The 18,229-nt window shown below is 34.6% G+C and overlaps 1 protein-coding gene across 1 annotated transcript in view; it reads left to right on the top strand.

Moving 5' to 3' along the window:
- The window catches only part of LOC131667616 (protein unc-79 homolog), a gene marked incomplete at its 3' end in the record, with an annotated part of 3,688,809 nt that overhangs the window by 2,110,103 nt on the left and 1,560,477 nt on the right, over positions 1-18,229 (top strand). The gene's annotated exons all lie outside the window — the stretch shown is intronic.

Raw genomic sequence — 18,229 nt, forward strand, 5'->3', positions numbered from 1 at the left:
ATAAAATATATGCGCAAATACTGAGCAAAAAGCTGGAAAGAGAACTAGAAGCTAAAGAAACGCTAAGTGATACGCAGATGGGATTTAGGAAGAAAAGAGGAACAATGGACGCGATATTTATATTAAAAACAATAATAGGAAAGGAAATAAGTGAAAAAGGAGGAAAACTGTTCGTATTCTTTGCAGACATGAAGGCCGCTTTTGATAAAATAAAGAGAAAGAAAATATGGGAAACAATGAAAGAGAAAGGGATAAATAGAAAAATTAGGAAAAGAATAGAAGAAATATACAAGAAAACAGGGAGTAAGGTAAAAGTTGGAGGAGAAATAATTGGGGAGTTTGAGACTTACAAAGGCGTAAGGCAAGGGTGCCCTTTGAGCACCACGCTATTTAATCTTGCCTTCGCCGACCTGGAAGTGAAGATCAAGCAGGTGCAGGAAGGAGGGGTAGTGATAGGAAGGAAGAAAATATGGACATTAGGATACGCAGATGATATAGTGATGATGGCAAGGAGTGAAAGTGTAATGAAAGCAATGCTGAAAAAATTAAAAAGATACCTGGAAGAAAGGGAGTTAGAGTTAAATGTAGGAAAATCAAAGATGATGAAATGCAGGAGAGGAGGAGGAAGGGGGAAGGAAGAAGAATTCGAATGGGAAAATGAGAAGATAGAGATGGTAAAAGAGTACAACTACTTAGGATATGTGATAAGCAGAAATAACGGAAATAAAAAGCAGATAAAGAAGGTAGAAGGGAAAATAAATATGGGACTCGGAAAGTTATGGGGGCTAGGAGAAAAGCTATTTAGAGAAAACTGGGAGCTAAGGATGAACCTGTTCGATGCTCTGGCGAAAAGCGTGATTATGTATGGAGCAGAAAGCTGGGGATGGAAGAGATATGAAGAAATAGAGAGACTACAACTAAAATACATAAAGTGGGTATTAGGATTAGATAGAAACACGCCAAGTTACCTAATACGATGGGAAACAGGAAGACAAGAAATGAAAGAAACAGCATTAGAAAGAGCAATGAAGTATGAAAACAAAATAAGAGAAGAAATAGATCGCTCAATAAGAAAAGAAGCATGGAGAGAATTAAATAAAAGGGAAAGAAATGAAAAAGATAAAAAGGGTAAGAAGGAGGAGAGAGAGGAAAGGCTGGAAAAAAATATACAGGGAGAGAGAAGAGGGAGATGAAATGAGGGAAGAGTTTTGGGAAGAAATAAGAGATGAGCTGAAGAAAAAAGATGAAATAGAAGTAGAAGAAAAGCTAGAAAAATCAAGATACATAAACGAGTGGAAAGAGCTGAAAGAAGAAATGAAAAGGTATAGGTTAAAGGAAATTCAAGGAGAGGGAAGAATAAAAGGCCTGCAAATAAGGGAAAGGTTTAGGTTAGGTAATGAAACGAGAGGAAGCAGGTATTGAGAAAAAGAAGAAAATAAGAGATGCAGAATGTGTTTGAAAGAGGAAGAAAATTGGAAGCACATCGTAGAAAAATGTGAAAAAACTAGAAAGAAAGGGGAAGAATGGGAAAAAATAATAATAGGAAGCAAAGAAAAGATAGCGTGGATGATGGAGATAAAATGGAAAAGAAGAAGAAATAAAGAGAAGAAAGAAAAAGAAAAGCAAGAAGACGAAGCTACAAGACTCTAAGGAGAGACGGAAACAGAAGACAGAGAAGCAAGACTCGCAGACATATCTACACACACATACATACACACACATACACACAAAACACAAACATACGCGCAAACATAAATATACACATGCACACACACACACACACAAGACACAAGTAAAAGTAACTACACAAGCGAGAGGAAGCAGGTATTGGCGGATGGAGCAAAATGGAAAAGAAGAAGAATCGAAGAAGAGAAAGAAAAAGGTAAACTAGAAGGTAAATCATAAGATACTAAGGAAAAATAAGTGAGGTTGAGGAAAGGAAAGGCAGAGGGAGCAATAGGAAACAAGAAAAAGGTGTCAAAGCCTTAACGAGAAGAAAGATAGATGAAATGATTAGCAAGAAGGAGAGCAAAAGCAAAGGAAAGGCATAGGTGAAAAGGCAAAAGAAAGTAATAAATGAAAAGCTGAAAAGAAAACAGAAGAGCGGAAAAGGCAGATCTTGGAGAGAGAAAGAGGAAGAGAAGATTAATCAGAAGAAAAATGAGAAGAAAAGAGGAACAGGAAGGCGCAGAAGACAGGGACTCAAGAGTTGCAGACACACCTACAAAGGCACATATTTACACAACACATACACACACACACGCCCGCGCGCACTCACACACACACACACACACAAAACACATACATAATCAACTACACAAACTGGATACGAGACACAAATAGAAATTTAAGAAATGTAAACCAAATGTAACATATAAGTTGTAAATAAATAAACTAACTATTAACAGGTGTAACTTCTTCTACTATTTTAGGACAATGCCCACTCCGAGAATCTAATAATAATTTAATTTTAGGACCAACTTTCGGAAAATATATTTTTTGTAACCAAATTTTAAAATGATCTGAAAAAAATTATGTTTTTTAATGTTGTTGTATAGTTTGCGGGTTGGGTATTCTCGTAAAAATTTTAATTTCGCTAAATAAATACTGATAATACCTGAAGTCAGTTTTCGAGATTGTGATGTTCGTATCACTTTAGTATAATTAATAATTCGTACTCTCGTGGTCTAGTTGCGTTAATGAGTAAGAATTCATTTCTTTTCAAAATTATTCTAATTATCAATAAAATAAATCGATAAATCAAATATATGCAAATATGAGTAAAGTTCCAAGGAAAGTCAGACTATACCCTAGTTTCTTATGGTGCGAATTGTCCCATAAGCTAAGCTATAGTCTTCCTTGTAGAGGATATAATTCGGCGCAAGTTTCTTGTAGCGCGAGATGTTCTATAAGTTGAGCACGAATTATAGGAAAGGAAAGGTCTTGCTCAGTTAATCACAATGAGAGAAGGAACTTAGGTATTAGCCAAGTTTATTCAAACTCATACGATCACTTTGCAAGGCTAGAAGTGAATGCCAGCCTGTGTAATAATGGGCGTATTTATACTCAGATTTTCCCGCCTATTTTCGCAGTAGAGTTCTCTCCGAGAAGTTTTCAAATTTTCGAGAAATATTCGCGAATTTTGAGAAATGAATTTTCTTAATTTACGAGTAAATAAACATCAATACTAAACTTTCAACACATGTAAACTTTACAAAATTAGTTATTGGTCGATGGAGTGTAATGTACAATTATCAGAAATAGTATCGTCAAAAGTTATCAACTAATAAAGTTAATTAATGCAATATTACAATATTTACAATAGAGCAGTATTAAATTTTTACATAACTTTATTGTTTATTAATTTTAGAAGTAATTTATAAAAAGAAATATTCAAATTAGTTAATAACATTTGAATTATAACAAATTTTCATATTTGTAACGGTTTTTTCTATAATCTTCTAACGTAATTACTAGATTAATTATTCAAGATTCATAAATTCTAAAGCTATCATTATTATGTACAAAATTAACGCTTTCGTTCTATATACAACTTAATGTTTAAATAAATTATTGATTATTTATTTATTAATAACAGTCATTATTAACCTGTTATTTATGAAACCAATTCTTACTCATGTTTCTCAGATATTCATTTTGAATATAGAATATTTATATTTTTTTAATAATTAATATTAATAGTGTAATAAACTCATTAACTTTGCATATTAAAATTCCTTATTATTTAATAATTGAACACAATTCGTATTATTATATTCTAAATCTATGTACTAAAATCTATATAAGAAATACTTTGTTATATCAAAATTACGTCTAATTAACATATTTTATTCAAATAACAAAAATCATTATATATATATATCTATTAATGTGTAACGTCACGCTCCTTATATAGTCGTGAAATCAGACTCTCGTACTAAGATAATAGAATAATAGGTGAGGTAGCGCCGTTTAAGATGCTAATTGATGTAAATAGATAGATGAGTTTGACGGGTTGCAGTGATACAGTGAAATAATAAACTAGCTCATAGATAGGACCGTTACAAGATTTTGATGCTTCAACATGCACATTTTTAGGTCGAAATAAATTGGATTCAACAACTGGTCCAAACTGGCCACTTTTTTCTTTTAAAACTAGGAAAAGCGGTGAAAGTAATTTTCTATCACCTGATGATAGAGGCTGTATTATATAACTATGTGTTGTAGACGAAACTGATTGTAAAACACACTGCACCTGTTTTTCTCTTTCAACAGCTAATATTCTACCAGAATGTATCTCTAACTGGAATCCACTTTGATCAGAGTTGAATACATTTTCCATTCCTACCTGTTCTGCACATTATTTAACATCAGTCACAAATTCATTTGCATGTTTTTCTAACTCTGCAGCACTTTCTAAAGTTTTTCTGGTTACGAATTTATTAATTTTTCTTGATACTATTCTGTGTGTTTTCTTGAAACGATTAAGCCAGTGATTGGAAGCTTTAAATCTAATATCTTTATAGCCTATTCTTTTTTGAGCTTGTAATGCCCATTTACTTAAGTCTGAATCATGAACGATCAATCTCGCTTCAATTGTAGCTTGAAAATTTTCCAATGTAAATTGACATATTCTAGAAATTTTCTGTCTACGTATATGTCCCTCCTTTATTCAAAGCGTAAGCCCATCGTCGCAACTGCCTTATAGAAATTTTTTTCATAAACTTTTGTTTCACCGATTCAAGACTCAAAGTTTTTTTTTGTTTACTCTGCTTCTCCAGTATTCCACTGCTTTTAGTTTATAATCATATGATATATCTTCTTCGTCTTTAGTACATTCATTTGTTGGTGAAAAAGGACGATCTGAAAAGAGATGCAAGATTTCATCTTCAACAATTTCAGCCTCCATATCTTTAAAAGGTTCTTGGAAATCTAACGTTTCATCTGTTATTATTTCCACTTCATTAAAATCATTCATTGCATCTGATAAAATCGTTTCAATTTTATTTGCGACCTCAATTTCTTTAAAAGTTAACTTGACTTTCGGAATATTCAAAGATTGAAAAGCCGTAAGAACAACATTGATCACGTTTATTGGATTTATTTTCATATTGATTCCTATAAAATTAATTAATTACTTCTAATAAAAATAATATTAAAGTCTATTTTTAAATAAGTAACTATAAGTATTGTAACAGGCTACCGTTTAGTCGCAAATCCCAGGCAATTCTAATTACCGTAACGGCCAACCGGTGCTCTGCTAACTGTGTGCTTCGAGCACGCTAACTCACCTTACGCCGGTGTTCACATGCGCCGAGTCCTCGTAGCAATCCAACTTCGATGCTCGAACTATCCGCTAGAGGCGCTGGTGCGCTTGCTTACCAGCGCTCCGTCGGCCGCAGCAGACAACTCGATTGACGAACAGCTCTGTCTATTGTATGCGCGACCTATGTTGAATTCTCGGCGCGTTCGAATTAAAACGTAAATATAAACACCGACACCGGGCAAGGTGAGACGAAATAATAAGATCGTCTCTTATTATTAGTTAATCACTATTAGACTAGGTAAATCCTATACACGGGATGATTTGCCGAGAGTCTGGGACGCACGCCGTATATACAAAATAAATCTAACGGGCAGAGAGAGAGTTAATTTCGCAGACGTCACGGACTAATCGCACGCACCACGATGTCTACAAAATTCACCGCGCACGCTACGCGGGATCGCACGCAAAACAAACTCAAAAGTGCAACGCACTTACCGCAGAGCTGATTAGGATACGGTGGCCAACCGTATCCGCTGACACGAGCAACGAGCTGCCTCTCCAACCGGCTTTTGTTGCTATTGTTGAGCTGCGCCGTGGATGCTGCTGAGGTTGTGGTTGCAGCTGCTGATGCTACACACGTTGTACAGTGCGTGCACTCGTCTCACCACACTCGGCGCAGATTATCTATTTATCGATTCTGTAAATCACTCGGCACGGCTGTACAACGATGTCACTTCGCAAGGGAATCAATGATGTCGCTAGACTGATGAACACTGTCATACTGACTCGCTAGCTCTCCCCTCACGGTCATTGCCCCTAACGCGCGCGCGCCCTCTCTCTCTCTCTAACCTAAGCCGATCACGGCTATTACGCTTAGCCACACTTGACGGTCCGCGCGAGGCCTAACGATTTTCGGCAATCGTTGCAGTATTCAAATATAATATATATAATCAAATAAGAATTACATCTAAAAAAAAATTTATAATTAAATTATCAAATTTATATGTATATTTATTAGACTTACCTCTATAGTAATAATAAAAATGAAATCACCAGTTTAAATTTATATACGACAATTATCTTCTAATAACAACACAAAATAAGTTTTTCAAAAAATGTATTTAAAAGAAATATTAAAAATGATTAAAACATTTAAATCTACCAAGCAAAGATAGACTGAACGTTTTTAAGACGTATAAAATATTAAAAATATCATCGAAGTAATTTATTTGATAATATTATACGACGAAGCCATAAGCATAAAAAATAAAATGGAAAGAAAGATAAGATAAACTTTATGTACATACTGACTACATTATCAATTCTCAAGATAAGATACGATGATAAAAATAGCCTGAACCAATACGAGGGGGGTCAATAAATCTTTACAAAAAGAAGGAAAAAAAAGTTTTGCGTATGTAATTTTTTTTTATTTTTCAACATAATCTCCTTGAAGATTGATACATTTTATTAAACGGACTTCCAGTTTTTTTAAGCTATCAGAAAAATATGATTTCTGAAAACCCTCCACGGTGAGCTTAAGAAAGGTTGAAATAAAAAGTACCCCGACCACAGATTTTATTTCAGGAATGTTTTCTATAAGGCTCAAGGATACTAGAAAGCATGGCAGTAAATTAATCGGCGGAGGGCTTTTCAAAAAATCACAATTTTCTATTTTTTATTTATTTTTTTTTCAATTTTACATTAATAATTTTTACATAATTAAATTTAAACTTTTTTAATATTTTAAATATGTGAGCTATTGTATTGACATACTGTTCGTAATAGTCTTTGTCCGTAATTAGCATGCACCGATGAAATTCTATTTACGTTCCAAACTGATTTGAAATCATGGTGAACAGATTCCATCGCTTGTTCACTAAAAACTCCCAAAGCCATATTGTATTTTTCACAAAATTGCTGAACATGATAAAACACTGCGTGTACTTTAGGCGTAATACTGCTTTCCAAATCTATATAGCTGGTTTTAAAACATTGTATGTATTTCTTATAATCTTTATCGAGATTATTCCCAAAACATGAAGAAACTACTTTTTCGAAATCATCGAAAGCTTGTGCATACTTCAATAATCCTACATTTTTCATGCTTCTTAGTTTATCTACATTCTTCAGCAGCTTTTTGCAAGAGTTTCCTTTGAATGCTGGGGTACCATGGGTAATTTCTCGCTCAGCGTAACAGGCTTTTGCCCAAGACATAGAATCTTTTTCAAACTTCTTCAACATGTCTGAAAAAATCGTGTTAACGACTCCAAGCATTAAATGAAGTTCAGGTGGTGGTATGACGTCTAGAAACGATTCACCTTGATTAGTTTTCAATAATGGCGGATGAATGCAATTGTAAAAACTTTTAGCAAATGATTTTTTTGAATTCCTTCTAGATGATTCAAATGCAAGTCATTTTTTATAATTCTCTAAAGTATTTTCATACGTTCTCAACGTACCACATTTTTCGAGTTAATTTTTGTTAGCGTAGCACCAAGTGCATGGATAAAGGCTACTGTGGGTCATGATCCCAACTAAAATATTAGCCAATTTCAAATCTGTTGCAATCTTGTACACGTAAGAAGAATCGGCTATGTTTAGTTTTGAAAAAAGTTTATGAACATTTTCGTAATTTTCTTGGGAATTTGGAGCTATCGCTAGTATAAATAACTTTTTTACACCGGAATCCCTAAATTTTTTAGAAGTAATACGTGCATTGTATTTTAATCGTTTCGGTTCACTTACTACAGATGTTGATTGCACTGATAGGCAAATTTTGAGGAAACCGCCACCTCCATCGATGCCCAATTTCAAATAACAATCAGTAACTTTCCGTTCTTCTTTAATGTGTTCAATGAAAGCAGAAAGATCAGTACAGTATACGACAATTTTCTCATCATCAGAAGCTGTGTCAGCTTTTACGTTCACAAATGAAAATGTTTTGTAAGAAAAAAATGGTCTAATGAGTGAGCGCTATTTGAAAGCTTCGATTTCAAGTCTGTTTCAATTGATTTTCGATTCTTCGTGGCTGTGCGAATAGAAGAAGCCATCGACAAGGTTTGACGATCACTAAGATTGAGATTGGTTTTAATTTTCAACATATCATCAGCAGATAATATTTTGTTGTTTTCTAATTGCATTTTTATCAGTTTGTTCTATTTGAATAGACAAAGATGGGCCGTGTAATCGAGTAAATACTAAACCCATGGCTTGAGAATCATCCTCCTCTCCTGACTTTTCCTTTATCAATGATGAAAGTATTTGACTTTGCGACTTTGGTGATTTTTGAAGAACATAAGATGATACATTATTGACCAAAGAAGTTTTGTTACATTCATGAGCTTTTCCTTGTCTAACAATACTAAAACAGAATGAGCACCGTTTTTCTGCATTTGCTTTTTTAGGTTTTGATTTTTTTGCTGAAATAAAAGATGTAAATAGACAAATAAAATATATCAAGCTTTACGTATCACTTTCAGGACTCACTTGCAGATTGTATATCCAAATCGCCTCTATTACTCATAAAATTCGCAGGTTAACCTCGTGCAATGTTACAAACTAAGCAATCACATTTCATGCTGCTTTTTGATCTTGTTTTTATTGCTAACTGTTGTGTAAACATACTTAAATCTGGTGCACTCATAATTTTCTTATTTTTGCTTGCATCAAAAACTTTCAATCGACAACTATTGCACAAACTTGCCGGTATTCTGTTATCATCTAAATTTATGACTTCATTGAAAACAGTTTTTGTGTGTTCTTTCAACTGATTTTTAACGACAAACATACTTTTCTTTTTTTGGAAACAATATAAACACACTTTGCGTCGATTTTCATCATGAGTGAGAGCTGTATACGGCATTTTTTACACACACACAGACAAGATTGATGATATTTCAGTTATAACTGTACTGTAATATTCAACAAAACTGAAACTATCGATGTACGTATTACGAGTGTAACCATCGGCGAGAAATAAAACTCTGCGTGAAGCACGCGTTGATTGTACTAAAGAGGCAATGTGAATGTCATTCAAAGTTTTTCCGTCTTTATTTACCTCACATACCAAAGGTTTAGGACTGTCATCTACTATATATCTTATTACTTTCATACATTAAATTACCTTTTGTTGTTGTACGGCGGCGTTTAAATTCATTTACCCAGTTATAAACAGTCTTAAACACAGGGGCAGACTTGCCATGAACGGCGTTCAACTCAACTGTGATTTCTTTTGTTGTAAGACCTTTCAAATGAAAATGTTTTATCACCACTCGAAACTCTGTTTTTTCTATTTTTCAAATAAACCAATAACTTATTGTTCAACCAACGCTCACAAAAAAACGACTCAACGAATCAAGCTGAAACTTTGTACGATATCTAGATAGTAGTATTGCTTGCCAAAAACATCATAATTTAAGCGTGACGACCGCCATCTCTTGGATTTTGTAAAGACTTATTGACCCCCCCTTGTACTGATTCTGATCCAAAACTCAAAGTTAAACTTTTCAAAGTGAATATTATTCCTGTTTACTCAGCTTACACTATAACGGGGTTTTGACCCAGCGCGGGTCACTCGTTATATAAATTACGAGGGGATTAAAACAGCTCGGTGTGGGCCTCGTAATGGGCTGCGCAAAGCCTAGCCCAGCAGCAACAGGAACGTTGTGGTGCAGCGTCTGTTACCTTGGCCCGCGGAGAGCGTCATGTAGTCCTATGGGCGCTTTGGAATAATCACGAAATTCGGGCGCGAAAGCCGGACGGAACGGGATTGCTTACGATAGGTAAAAAGGAAGCGCAAAAGAAGAAAACAGATATACGAATAACATCGAGTTTACTACGAAGAATAATACAAAATTAATACGCAGCGTAAGCGGGAGAGAGAGTGGCGAAAGCTAGCGAGAGAGACATGTATTCGAGAAGGTACTTACAATAATATCTCGGCGTTAGCCCTGCAGGCGATGTCCTCAGCCTCGCACGTGGCTCGCGATGACGCGCAGTGTGCAGCTCGGGTGTAATCAAGAAGCGGGCGGCCTTAAAGGCTCGCACGCGCGGTCGCAGGAACTAGCCCACCGAAGGCACTAAGGGCAACCTCGGCACCGATACTTCACACCGAGTGGACACTCGCGTATTCGCAGGCAACCGAAATGTCAGTCACAAAAGTTAGTCGCGAAAAGTCGGATAACAAAAGATCGCAAGCACGAGTATAGCCGCTCGTCACACGTCCACGTGCTTCCAAGTCGCCGGTACAAGAGCGAGTCCTTATCGCGCGCCTCTGCCCTACTCTCCTACTCGCACGCGTCGCGCCGGCCTCCCGAATTCTCTCTCTCTAGCTCGCCCTCTATTAGTGCTCTCTCTGACTTACCTTTGGCTGCCATACATATGGAATAATTATAAGACAATTATATATATAAGAATAATTATAATTATGTATGGAGAGAGAGAGACATAACGAGAGTCTGGCCGCTCGTTATAACACATATCGAAGATGGTTCTGCGTAAAAGTGCTACAACCTCTGAAAAACAAGATTGAAAATTATCAAACACAGTATCCAGATTACTCTCTTGGCTGTGCAACTAACGTAAATGTCAACTAAGTCAGACAACGTAAGGATCAGATCATTCATCAGCCAGCATTTGGATAAAATGGACCGCTATCCTTCAGTCAAATAGTCTCGTCTTCCTGAAGAAGACTCAGATGAAAATAAAAAACAATCTACATGGAAACAAATCACTTCCAAATTTTCAACCAACACTAGTTATTTTCTAGAACAAAAAGGCTACCAACAGTTCGACAATGAAAAGAAAAAATACAAATTATCATATTACAAAACTTATTTAAGTATTATAATAAAATAACCATGTACGTATACTTTTTTCATCAAATAAATGTTTTTATAATTTTAAACGTATTCAAAATTTGGTGATTTTGTTGATTTTCATAAACCTTATCCCACGAGGCATGCGCACGAATACGCCGGCAAATCCGGAACTTTCCACAAGATATACCGACTAGGCATGCCAGTATGCCGTCAATAGCATTGATCATATATTTTTCAATCTGATTCATTGATCATCGGGGGCATGGGGCCGGGGCATCCATCCACGTCGACACAAGAGTCGGTAACTACCGGCGGGGCCTACATATCGGTACACATACACACACACACACAACGGTCGGCTGCAATGCCGATCAAACAAGTCTATCGTCGATAAAAAATCTGCCGATAAAACATCCCATAAGTCGGTAACATAGGATTGATAACGTTACCGAATGCTGGTATGGAAGGAATTAAAACTCGCATGGTAAAAGTGGTTTAGAACCCTTATAGCCGTTACTACTGAAAAAAACGCGCAGAAAACAAAATCAATTGCGAAAATGAGGCAAAGCGAAAAAGAAAAGCTCGCGAAGAAAACAAAATCTATAGCTAAAACGAGGCAAAGCGAAAAAGGGAAATTTGCGAAGAAAACAAAATCTGTCGCGAAACCGAGGCGAAGCGAAAAAAAGAAAGTCGTAAACTAAATAAAGTAAACCGTGGAAAAGATGCTTTACGTAAGAGAAATGCTCGCAAAGAAAAAAAATCAACCTTGAAAATGAATCAAATAGAAAAAAATAATTTTGAATAAATAACAAACTATATTGTAAAAATAATGTACTAAGAAAAAAAATTATTTGAGATACAAATAAAAGATTGAAGCATGGACAATATTTAAAAGAATTAAGTTTCAATCCAGCCAAAAAAAATGATGAAAATGACAATATTAAATATTTGGAAAATAAAATTGACAACGATATAAAATCTAATGAATTAAAAGAAAAATTGAAAATTGACGATAATATTGTGACGGCCGGCCGTAATTTCGTTTTTTTTATCCTAATTAATTAATAGAAATAAATATTAAGAACGGAGTGGAAACCTTCATGATTTCCCACGATGAAAACGCATCTAAGATAAGATGTTTAAATAAAACTTGATAGTGGCCCGAGCCTGCGTACCCGGCCTTACTATCGACGTTCTATCCTGCTTTAACCCACGCACATGTGTTGACAGGAGCTTACGATCATCGCGTATACATCTTGAAGCGTTATCACGCTGATAATAGGAGGGGGTCATAAAAATACAATCTATCTTTTTTTTCCCTCCGAATTGTCTCTTTGTAAGAAACTTTGCAATCTACCATTGAAATCTATTCAAACAAAATTGATAAGATTCGGAAGTTTTTCTTATTAATAGATAATTATGACTTTCTGAAACCTATAATCCAGTTCTCATTCTGAAAATCACTTTAGTCAGAAAATACTAAGAGAATATTCGTAATATTTAATATGTTTTAATCAATTTTGTAAGTTACTATGAATTAGCGATTGTTCTAATAACCATCATACTATAATGCGCATCTATTAAAAATATATCATTTATCAAGTTCAACCCTTACAATAACAAAATAATTAATAAATAATTTCATGTTTTAGGCGAAAACAACAATAGTACCGTAATGCATTTTATAATAACTCTTAGAAGTTTTTGGATTGATTTAAATGTTTATAATAGTTAATTATTGAATTATTGTAATTTATAGTTATTAAATAATCACTATGTATCGTTAAAATTAACTAAGTCTAGTACGATTTTGTATAAGTAATTATAAACCATAGCGTCACTCTTGCTCTCAAAAGTGGCACTCCAAGAGCCATCTCTGGAGAAAAAGGCCCAAGTTAAGAAAGGATCGCCCTATCTCTCTCTGAAAATTCACGCCCACAGACCAACAAAGAAATCTTAGATATGTTTAGAAAATTTTTTACTAATACAAAACTTTGCCGTTATCGCTTCATGGGCCTGAGGAAAGGGGTTTCCACCCAACCACCTACTGCTTATAAAAAGCTCTGTACAAGACTGTGGGACCAGTGCTGGAGGAAACACAGACAGATAGAAAATTTTTTGAGAAGAATTGATAGTGCAGTGTAGTGCCAAGAAGTCAGACAAGTGCATCCAGAATTGAGAGACAGAGAGAGACAGAGAGAGAGAGATAGAGGTCAAAGAGCAGAGAATGCGCAGCCTAAGTATCAGGCAATAAAATAAAATAAAAAAAGTAAGTAAAACCTTATATCTGGCTGTCTTTTTCTTTCTTTAAGTAGTCCCTTCTGTGGAAATTCATTAAGCGATAATCTGGTGAATTTTCATAAAGTCTCTTAAGAACACATTAAGCGAGAGTCTGGCGTGTTTATAATAACATTTGGTTATTACATACCGGGATAGCATACATTTTTCTTTACGCAACAATATTGCTCGTCCCGGCTTATATGTTACACGATAGCCAAATCAGAGCAACCCTGAGTTTACACTTACTCCAAGCGTACTCGAGAGTGACCCCGACGTCACAATATACATAACAGTAATAAAATTGATTTAAAATTAACAAAACATATACTTGATGAAAACCCTTTAAAAAAAAATGATTAGTTATCATGAATTAAATAAATGAAAAAATTTTAACTTTGATCTGTGGATCAAAGATGATAGAACGTATGGCAAATAAAACATTTGAGGAAAATCTTGTTATTGAAAATTACTTAGGTAAAATGACTGAAACGTACAATGAAAATAAAGCAGTAAATTTGAATATACTGTAAGTAAACAATTTTCTAATTGCTGTCATCAAGGTACGTAAAATGAAATTACCTGATAATCTACAATATCCAAAAATATTAGAAAATATGGCGACAGGAAAATCGAAAGAGAGTAATGCATTCCGGTAAAATGTAAGAGTTTATAATAATTCTATTAGCATTTGCGAGATTCGGAGCAAATTTTGCTACATTATCTGGAGTAGGTCCTCAGGTTATTCCAATTTGTGGTCAAATATATCATACCGTGTATGCATTAGACCCAAATAAAAACGAATCAAGAAAATACGGTCAGTTGTATATGTTAGACAATGAAATTGCTACAGATGAACGCAAAAAATTAAAATCTTACTATGACGTAAATCAGGAACTATTGAGAAAATTAGGTAATATAAGGAAAAATAACACAGGGCAACAGCCAAAAAGACCTAGAACCGTGACTAGGTATATATATATTTTTGAGTCGCTGAATCCAAACCCGGCGACAGATTTTGTCCAACATCAATTTCCCGAGATATCCTAACCTAAAAGTGCAAAAATCACTGTTTTTGGCTAACTTTGAGGTTATGTCAGATCTCTACTAAAAGTTTTTTTTAAACAGCCGTATGCATCTCAAAAAAGAACTCTAACCCTTCAAAACCCTTCTTTCAAATTTAAAAAAAATTTTTTTCGTTGAGATATCGATGTTTAAAGTTTTGTATTTTTACGATATTTGAGAAAATAAAGTTGACCTTCAAATAACCTTGAAAATCACATTAAAGGTCAAGTTTTATGTCCTCGTCAGTTGACACCCACAACTTTTACCTGAAACATTTTTCGTATACTTGGCAATGTTTTTAGTTATTCTACGGTCAAAGTTAAAATGGGACACCCTGTATATATATGTATGTACGTATATATACATATATATATACATATATACATACAATTAACATGGACCAAACTGTAGTCTTTCAGCCTGAAAATGTCTTGTGAAGAGAATCCTGCCATTTCTGCCTACTAGCGAAATCGTCAAAATATGAAACTTCAAACATCGATATCCCAACGAAAAAAAAAGATTTTTCAAATTTGAAAGAAAAAAAAACAGTGTTTTTTGAACCTTTAGGTTCAGATATCTCGGGAACCTGACGTGGTGGACAAAATCTGCCGCCGGATTTGAATTCAGCGACTCAAAAACCTTCGGGAGTACTTAGTCACGGTTCTAGGTCAGTTCACTTTTCAAATTTTGTCGCCCTGTGTAATCCTTATGCTAATGCGCATATAATGATGTATGAAGTAGAACAACTAAAAATCGAGAGATGTTAGAAAATGTACATTTCTCCAAGAAATGTTACAATGTCAATAGAAAGACATGAAAATTTAGATAAAAATAGATATAATAACGCTACTTGCAACGAAGTTGCAATGATTTTTGTTGGTGAAAACGGCCAACCACCTAAAGAACAAGATATCGTTATATACTCTAAATACGCAAAACCTATAAGTTGTATTCCACCAATTAGTAAACATACCGATCCGATGACGTATTCACTTATTTATCCTAACGGTGGTTATGGATGGACGTCATGTATAAAGGCCGCTGTTGCAAAACGTTACATATCAAACCTTTAATTTTATAATTATAGAATGAGTGTCAGGAAGGGTTTCAATCCATATTTGAATCTCGGAAAAATTAGTCAGCAAGCAACGGTAGACGCATTCGTAAAAGTTGAAAGTTCAAAATTATATTATTAAAAAATAATCAAAATACACTGAGAAGTGAATGTTATAGTAGAGTAATGGATTACTTACATAAAAAAATGAATCTAGAAATATGAAAATAGGGAAAATGGTTATCTTACCATCGAATTTTACAGGAAGTCCAAAGTTTCTAAAACAAAATTATATCGATTCGATGGCAATTGTAAATTACTATGGAAAACCAGATTTACGAGAATTTCTCATATTCATAACAATGACATGCAACCCAAATTAGAAAGAAATAACTAAAAATATAGAAAAATATGAAAGTCCTATAGATCGACCTGATATTGTTACTAAAGTATTTGATCAAAAACTGGAAGAATTAAAAATTGAAGTAATAAGAAAAGGTGTTTTAGGAAAATATATTGCTCATACTTACGTTATTGAATTCCAAAAACATGGACTTCCACATATGAACACGTTATTATTTTTAGATAAAAAAAATAAGTTTTCAACTCCAGAAAAAGTTGATTAAATTATTAGTGCAGAGATACCAAACGGAGATATTTATCCAATGTTGTATAATTTAGTAAAGTAATTCATGATATATGGTCCATATGGTGAACAAAATTTGCATTTTCCATGTATGGATGATAGAAAAACTTGTACTAAAAATTTTCCAAAAAATTTCAATTCAATAACCATATTTAAATCAAATGGGTATCCACTATATAAGAGAAATAATAATGGTGTTACTATAAAATTTAACAGGAAATTCTCTAATAGAACAGCTAATAATTGATTTGTTGTTCCATACTACTGATATTTATTGTTGAAATTTATTCACGCGATCGTACTGATGGGCGCGCGTAATTACCTACATCAAACACAAATATCGGAGAGCAGGAGGGAAGGGGTGTCAATCAACCAACTATCTACTAATACGGAATAAACACTTCGAAAGTACTGTTAATATCACATACGAGAACTTTTATTACCTCTTAACATTACATCGTATTCGGCCCGCGTGTTTATGTTTACATGCCGCGCGCACGACAACAACATGCAGTGTCGGATCGCTCGCCGCTCTTTGTTTGCCGAGATGTTACATGCTTTTTATCGAGTCGAGGGATTAGTCGTGTAGCAATTATATCGCGACCGCGAAATTAAGCTGGCCAGCTTACCTTTTTAGCAGTCGCACGAAGACCAGGAGCACAAATTCACACTCCGGTTGCGGCAAAGTCTGTCTTTATCGCTTGGAGGTAACTCGCGTGTTTTGGTTTCGCCCTCGATGGCGAAATTCCTCACTCGCACACTCTCGCACGCTCGCACGCACTCAGCTCCTTCAGGCTACAGCACGACTCCTGCAGGTCCGGGTCAGCTTGTGTCGACACTCAGGATGGCTCGGGAACAACGACAATCTCTTTCGCACAGCTTAGCGATCGGGTGCTGATCCTCGACTCTCCGACTAACGTATCGGTAGCTGATTCTGCACTTTCGGCTAAGCGTGTCGATGGCTAATCCTTCACTGGTTCGTTTTTAATCGCGCGCGTTCCGCCTCGTCGCGTGCCGAATTCTCTCATTACATTTTTCGTCTACCGATAAGTGCTGCCCCCACAGACAGCCACTAGGTTAGGCTATTAGCGCTAATTCGACGTTTACCAACACAGCATATATGAAAATACAAGACATAAATGTAGATTTCGGAAATAAAAATGATGATACTATTGAAAAAGAACATAATGATATTGATGAATATAATTATGATGAAATTAGGCAAGATATAAATACAAGATACTTATGTCCACTAGAAGCTATTCACAGACTATATGAATATCCATTACATAATATTTCGCATGTGATACATTGTTTAGATGTTCATGAAGAGAATTAACAAGTTTATTTTCAAGAAGAAGAGGAAGAATCAATAATTAAAAATATATTAAATATTTTATATTTAAGATTTATATTTTTATTTATATTATTTTATTTTATTTTATTTTATATTTCATATTTTATATTGAAACTATTTTAACGCCTTTTTTTGAATTGAATAAATCAGATTTAGAGGCTCCAAAATATTTATAATCAGCTATACCAATATATTATATTTTTGATAAAAATTTAAAAAATATCATAAAAGTAAAAAAAACAAATGAACCCATCCTAAGCTGAATGTACAGTGCCGGTCAGCCACTTTTACCCCCCCCCCCCCCCACGGGCAAAATCAGTCTAACTTCAAAGTTTTATATCTCTGGTAGAAATTAACGTACAGAGACGCGCGTGGGTGCGTTTAAAAGGTCTTTCGGAGAGCTTTCAAATGATATGACTCACGGTTGCCATCGATTGTTTTTTTAAATTTTGCAACAATTATGCAAAATTGAAAATTCTGAAGTTTTTTTATTATTTTTGACAATTAGCCAATTTTGGAAAAAAAATCGTACGAAAATTTGAAGTACACCATCTTTTAGCTATTACCAAGCCCTATCTGAATCACTCATCAAAAATTTATTTTCGTAAAATATGACGCGCGCACGGGCATTTTTTCCTGGAAGTGACAGTTTTTTTCAACATTTTTTATCTCCGTCAAATTGTAACAATCGAAAAAAATTTATAGGAGAAAAAATGTTTGTTTTTTCACGTAGAATACTGCA

Source organism: Phymastichus coffea, unplaced genomic scaffold (genome assembly GCF_024137745.1).
Source record: "Phymastichus coffea isolate CEN01 unplaced genomic scaffold, Cenicafe_Pcof_1.1 PCOF00005, whole genome shotgun sequence".
NCBI classification, from domain to species: Eukaryota; Metazoa; Arthropoda; class Insecta; order Hymenoptera; family Eulophidae; genus Phymastichus; species Phymastichus coffea.